The sequence below is a fragment of the Chaetura pelagica genome, unplaced genomic scaffold (genome assembly GCF_000747805.2).
Source record: "Chaetura pelagica isolate M959 unplaced genomic scaffold, ChaPel_1.0 scaffold83, whole genome shotgun sequence".
NCBI lineage: Eukaryota > Metazoa > Chordata > Aves > Apodiformes > Apodidae > Chaetura > Chaetura pelagica.
Window position 1 is genome coordinate 5,225,394 of NW_009952893.1, and position 5,656 is coordinate 5,231,049.

The 5,656-nt window shown below is 40.4% G+C and overlaps 1 protein-coding gene across 1 annotated transcript in view; it reads right to left on the reverse strand.

Annotated features, from left to right (window-relative positions):
• SLCO5A1 (solute carrier organic anion transporter family, member 5A1) overlaps nt 1–5,656 on the reverse strand; it is a 145,771-nt gene that overhangs the window by 65,947 nt on the left and 74,168 nt on the right. The gene's annotated exons all lie outside the window — the stretch shown is intronic.

The window sequence follows — 5,656 nt, forward strand, 5'->3', positions numbered from 1 at the left end:
TTAATGTAAAGGGAAAGAGACAATCAGGGAAGCATGTGTCGAAGCCTCTTCTTGCTCCTAAGAAACATAAAGCACATTTTGCCAGTCACTTCAAATGATGCTTTTTGTCAATGCAGCTGCTTGTGGACGATGACATAGCTAATGGCAAGGACACAACGGGAGAGATTCAGAAAGCATCCCTTAGGGATATGACACTGGCAAGGCAAGTTAAGGTATATCACTCACAACAGTAAATCTTGCAGGCAGAAGCTTCAGAGGAAAGGCTACCCCCACCTTTCATTGAACTCACTATACACATACTGCTTACATGGTCAAAAAAAAACCACCTTCTCTAAATGCCTAAGAAAATTATACCTAAATTATACTGTGAAAAAAAAAAATACCAGTCCACCTACAGAGCAGGAGAGTAAGGCAGGGAATAAAAGTAAAGTTGATCTTTCTATTTTCTCAGCTATAGGAAAGGGCAATAGAACTGCATCGTGTACTATAAATAATTACTAGGAACCGTGCCTGCTGCCTGATCAGCATTTTAACAAAGATGTTACAGATATGCCAGAAATATCAATACCGAACCTTCTGTGTGCTAAATCATCCATGAGGGAAAACAGCATAATCCACATGCACCAGCAGAGCTGCAGTCACTTCACCTGCATCCCAAGATGTTCTGTTTATGCCCAGGAGAGAGCACAGTATGTTCAGCCTGCAGCTAGATCTGCCCACCTGAGTGTGCAAAAGCAAGCACAGGTTTGTACAAAAGACTGCTGACAGGACAAGTCTTAGTGTTACTCTACCTATAAACCAAGATGCGGCTTTCACTCAGATAAACTAAAATCCTGTATTTGAGGAATAAGTTTAGCATGTTGTTTTTTTTTACCAGGGAAAAACAACAAGCAATAAAAAATGCTCATTAACATTGTTGTGAGTTTCAGTTTTTGCCTAATTTTTTTATTCATAAAATACTCCCTCCTCATGGGCATGTTGTAAAAATAAATGGACCACACCTGTAGGGTTTAACAAGTGTAGGGATTAATCCTGAGACAACCCTGTAAGGAAACCAGCTTTTTCAGATACCGGGTAGCAGGAAGCGTCTTCAATGTAAGCCACAAGTAGTCATAGGCTGAATGATGACAATAAAATGAAACGCTGGCCAGCCATTTCACTGCTTCCAGATGGTCCCTCCTCTTAAGCTAGCAAGTTGATCCTGCCTTAAAAAACCTCAGTGATCTTGCAGCATACATACACATACCCAGTGCTCTCAGCAGGCTCCAGCTCTTGTCCTCCAGTGGCACCCATAACCCCGGAAGTGGCAAGATCAAGACAAATAAATCCCAGCGGCACAGAATTCCAGCGCTTCACATGCCAACATCCAGGCAAGGGTACATTATAGAGACCCAGCTCACTTGGCAGCTGGACTCTGCCTCGGAATCCAGCAGGCAGAAGTCGTGGCTTTCTGATAGAGTATGTGAAACTACTCCTTCTGCCCTCTCCTTCCAGGTGGGACAGAGATAAATGGGTGGATTTAACTAGAAATACAATAAATACAATCAACACACACAGGTTTTGGGGAAGTCTGTAAAAGGGTACACTGAGGGGCACACAAAGCATCCAGCTGTAAAACACTGGTAAGAAAGTGATTTCCCAGAAGAGTACAGTCACAGTGAAATGGTTAGCCTAATGCTAGAAACAGCAACCCACAAATGATCCTCATGAAAACAACACCAGAGTCCAAAATATTTTTGAAACTAGTCTAAATATTTATTCTCTTTCCAGGTTAGGAAAGGATTTTACTTCCCTGGCTCTCAAGCCACTATCTGTACCAAAACCATTTACACAGGTTTATCCAATTTTTCAGCTCTTATCTCATAAAAGCTTTATCTTCGTATTTTGTAATTATGGTTTGTTCCCAAAACTATGGAGAGTCCACATAAAATTAAACTGGCTTAGACCCCTTTCTTATCTCTCTCTTTCTTATCTTAATGTATTGCATTCTAGAAACTGAAATAAATTCATACACTAGTCATTTTTGGGGATATCAATGAAGCCATTCCTGAAGACTCAAATATTTTCATTAATATAGTATTTCTTAAAACCTAACATTGACTTTATACACATGAATTTTCAAATTAAATTCCTTTTCTATTACAATACTCACTTGCCAAAGAAGCAAAATATTTAAAAATTATTCAGACACTGTAATGCCAGTAATAAAACTGCCCTTTCCAGGTGCCACTGTTAATTTTCAGGAATTGCTTTTGAAATTAATGGTACACTCACAAGGCAAACTCACATGCAAGACAAACCACTGGATCCCTACAAAAAAAAAAAAAACAAAAAAAAAAACAACCCCCAGTATTTAGAAAAAACAGTCTTTTAAGCGGTAGAATTTGACAACAGAAATAGCATTAAGAGTACGAAACAAGACTTGCAAAGTCTAATTTGACTCCAAATAAACGGCAATTGTATTAGCTAATTTAATAATTAAAAGGACAACCTGCATATATTGGGCAGCTGATGACAGATATGCCACAGTACAGCAAAGAACGGAAGGGAGAGACTTTAGGAGTAGACAAAGACAATTTAGTGATTGCTGACTTCTTACAGAAAGTGTGTAACTTCCGTTCTGGATTATCTGTGATTAAGGAAGATGGCTCTTGTATTTCATAGGCACCTGTTACAATCACAACTTGTTTCCAAGTCTGATGTCATACATTCTCTCAAAGTTAGCATCAGGACATCAAAGCACCACCAAGGTTACAGGGTAGGAGGACCCAGAGGTGGCTCTGCCTTCACAAGGAAGAAACATCCCACAGAAGAGTGAGCTCGCACATTGCTATGCAGGCAGCCCAAATACACATCCCTGCTTGGCACCTTTGTCCTACTAAAAATAACATACCACCTTGTGAACTGGCATCCTGCCACCCTGACAGATGGACTTCAGTGTAGGCAGCCAAGAGACTATGTATAAGCATCAAATATGTTTTTTGAGAGCAGGACTTCCAGCCAGGAATGTTAAAACAGCTGTCTGCATTGAGCTTGCATGCCTACACTTAAGAGGATATGCTACTGCCACTCAAGCCCTGAGCTGGATTAACTTCAAAAATAAATAAAATAGCTTCCACAGCCACATAAGGTGAGTTTTTGCAGAATCAGGATTAGTGATACTCAGGGTGGCTTCACTGACCTACAATGAGTGGGGACACTTGCAGGGTGGAATAGTTCTTCAGTTCTGCAGTTCGGTGGAACTTTTATCATGTGCATGCTGGTAAACAAGTACTTCTCATAAGAACACTCATTTGTAAATGTTACATTTTGACAAAAAAACATCAAATGTAATACCAGCATGATATAAACAAACACACTGGTGAGCTTCCACTTCATGCTAGAGAATACTTTTTTTTTAATTAACTATCCTCACTAAGACACCTATGCCCGAGTGACTCAGGTCTGCTTCACCAGGCTCTCTTCTCTTCAAAACCTCTCAGCTCCCACAGCCCTCTCTGAGACTCTTCTGTTAGCTCATGCCTACATGAAGACATGCAATTTACATTTTTACAAAGCTTGCCCCAGGAATAAAACCATACTGCCTTGAGAAACAGGCATTGTGTAATGCAAGATGCGTGATGGCTGGCCTGCAGAGCCATGCTACCTCTAGCCCATCCCTGCACTACTAGGCTGGGCTGCCTGCCACTCATGAACCCCTCTCTTCAAGGACACGAAACATTCCAGACCTCTGAGAAATTCCAAAAACCATGTTTGCTCACACACATGTATCAAACAATGGTCTTTTTTCCCACCTAAGTCAGTTTTTAACACTGAAAAAAGGCACTGGCATAAGTCTAAAGCGAGGTAAACCATCAAACCTGAACAAGTTAAAAAAGTTTCCTCATAATTTCACACTATTTAAAAAAAAAACAAGATTTCCAAAGGGAAGCAACATTGCTTCTAGTCCTAGGAGGCTTAAAGAGTTACAGGAGATGATGGTACACTTTACTCAATGTTTAAACATGCTTTGTGTTCATTTTAATTCTTCTCCCTGTGGACGCAGTCAAATCACAGGCATAAATTTTTCAGGTACACTTTAACTGGGCACCTCTCTTCTTCGAGTATCACTGTATATTAACTTCAACTCCACGAGGGTCCTCCCAGTATAGATCAAAGCTGCCCTCACTGACTGGTGGCAGGGTTGCATACTGTCTTCAAGCAGCTGCTGATGTCTTTTACCTTTGTTAACTTTTAAGACTGATCTTTCCCGCAATTAAAAGTTACCTGAGTCACTTTATTACAATTTCCTGTGCTAGAAGGAATTCAATGGCAGGCATCGTTTCTCCTACACAGCGAGGATTTCTGACTACTGACCTCGCCTCCCCTTCAGTGAAGGCTTCCTCCTCTTGCACCATTCATCTCTTTTACCCTTCACTCCTTAGCTAGAGCCTTTCCATTTCTCTTTATTCCCTGGTTTTGAGGACAGGATTAAATAATTAATTTCCAAAAGTTTCAGCCCCCTCTCTGCTCCTCAAAACTACAGTTACTAACCTCTGCAACAAGGTGCTTTGCTTTTTCATACTGTCAATAAAGTTGTTTCAAGGTTAATCTAAATTTCCATACCACTTAACCTTTCTCAGAGGGCAAGAAGAGAGGGAAAACATTTTGTTAAATATTTCATCAGGCAAATTAGCAATGGCTGTGAAAACAATAGGAAAAAGCACAGATAATATCTCTCTCTCCTTCTGAAAAGCCACAGTGCCTCAGGTTTTCTCAAGAACCTGCACATAGACTGGGCATGACTTTCAAACGGTCCAGGGAACAGTCAAATTTCTGAAGAACAGGTCAAAAGGAATAAAAATACTGATCCAGACTGCTACTTTTGCTTAACAAAGTCACTACACACACACCCCGAGTGCATGTCTACTTCACTTGGAATTACTATCTCCACAGTTACTATAAAGCCGAAGTAAGCTGTACTGCAAATGCTAATGCTGAGCATTCAAAACCCCTTGGCAGCTCTCTCAGCCCTGCAAGTGCCCCTCATTATTTGGAAAGAATTTGAAGAAGTACGTGAGGTTCATTTCTTACAGAATCATGTAAGATACTAACGCATAGTCAAAGAACAGCCAATCTTCTTATGCATTACACAAACTATCAAAAATGTACTGTGTTCAGTATTATGTTCAAACTCAAAAAAGTTTAGTTCCCAGTTATCTGAGAAACTCCTTTCTTCTTTCACACGAACGACCATCGGGAACGTGTCTGCAACTGCTGAAAGCCAGGTGCCAGGTGGGACTCTAATTTTGTTGTGTCCCTTTAGCTCTTATAACCACTCTTAAACCTAAAGGTTTCACTTGCTGTTTTATCGAAATATTTTTAACTATTTCTAATTTAGCTATGGCAGCTAAAATTGCTAGTTGAAGATACATTTATGCTGGAAGAATAACATGAAGCATGTGAAAATCTCTTAAGGTGCTTATACAATATTAACATTATAGACACAGCCTCTAGGCTAGAGAAATGCTGACCAAGCTTCTGCATTAGCAAAAAGAAACTTGAAGGGGGACAGCAAACTTTAACACTGCTCGCTGAGAAAGTCACTGTCTAATGCAAAGTGCTGAGAAGCACCAGACACCCGGATCCTCCCTGCTGTCCTGCTCACCACGCAGGA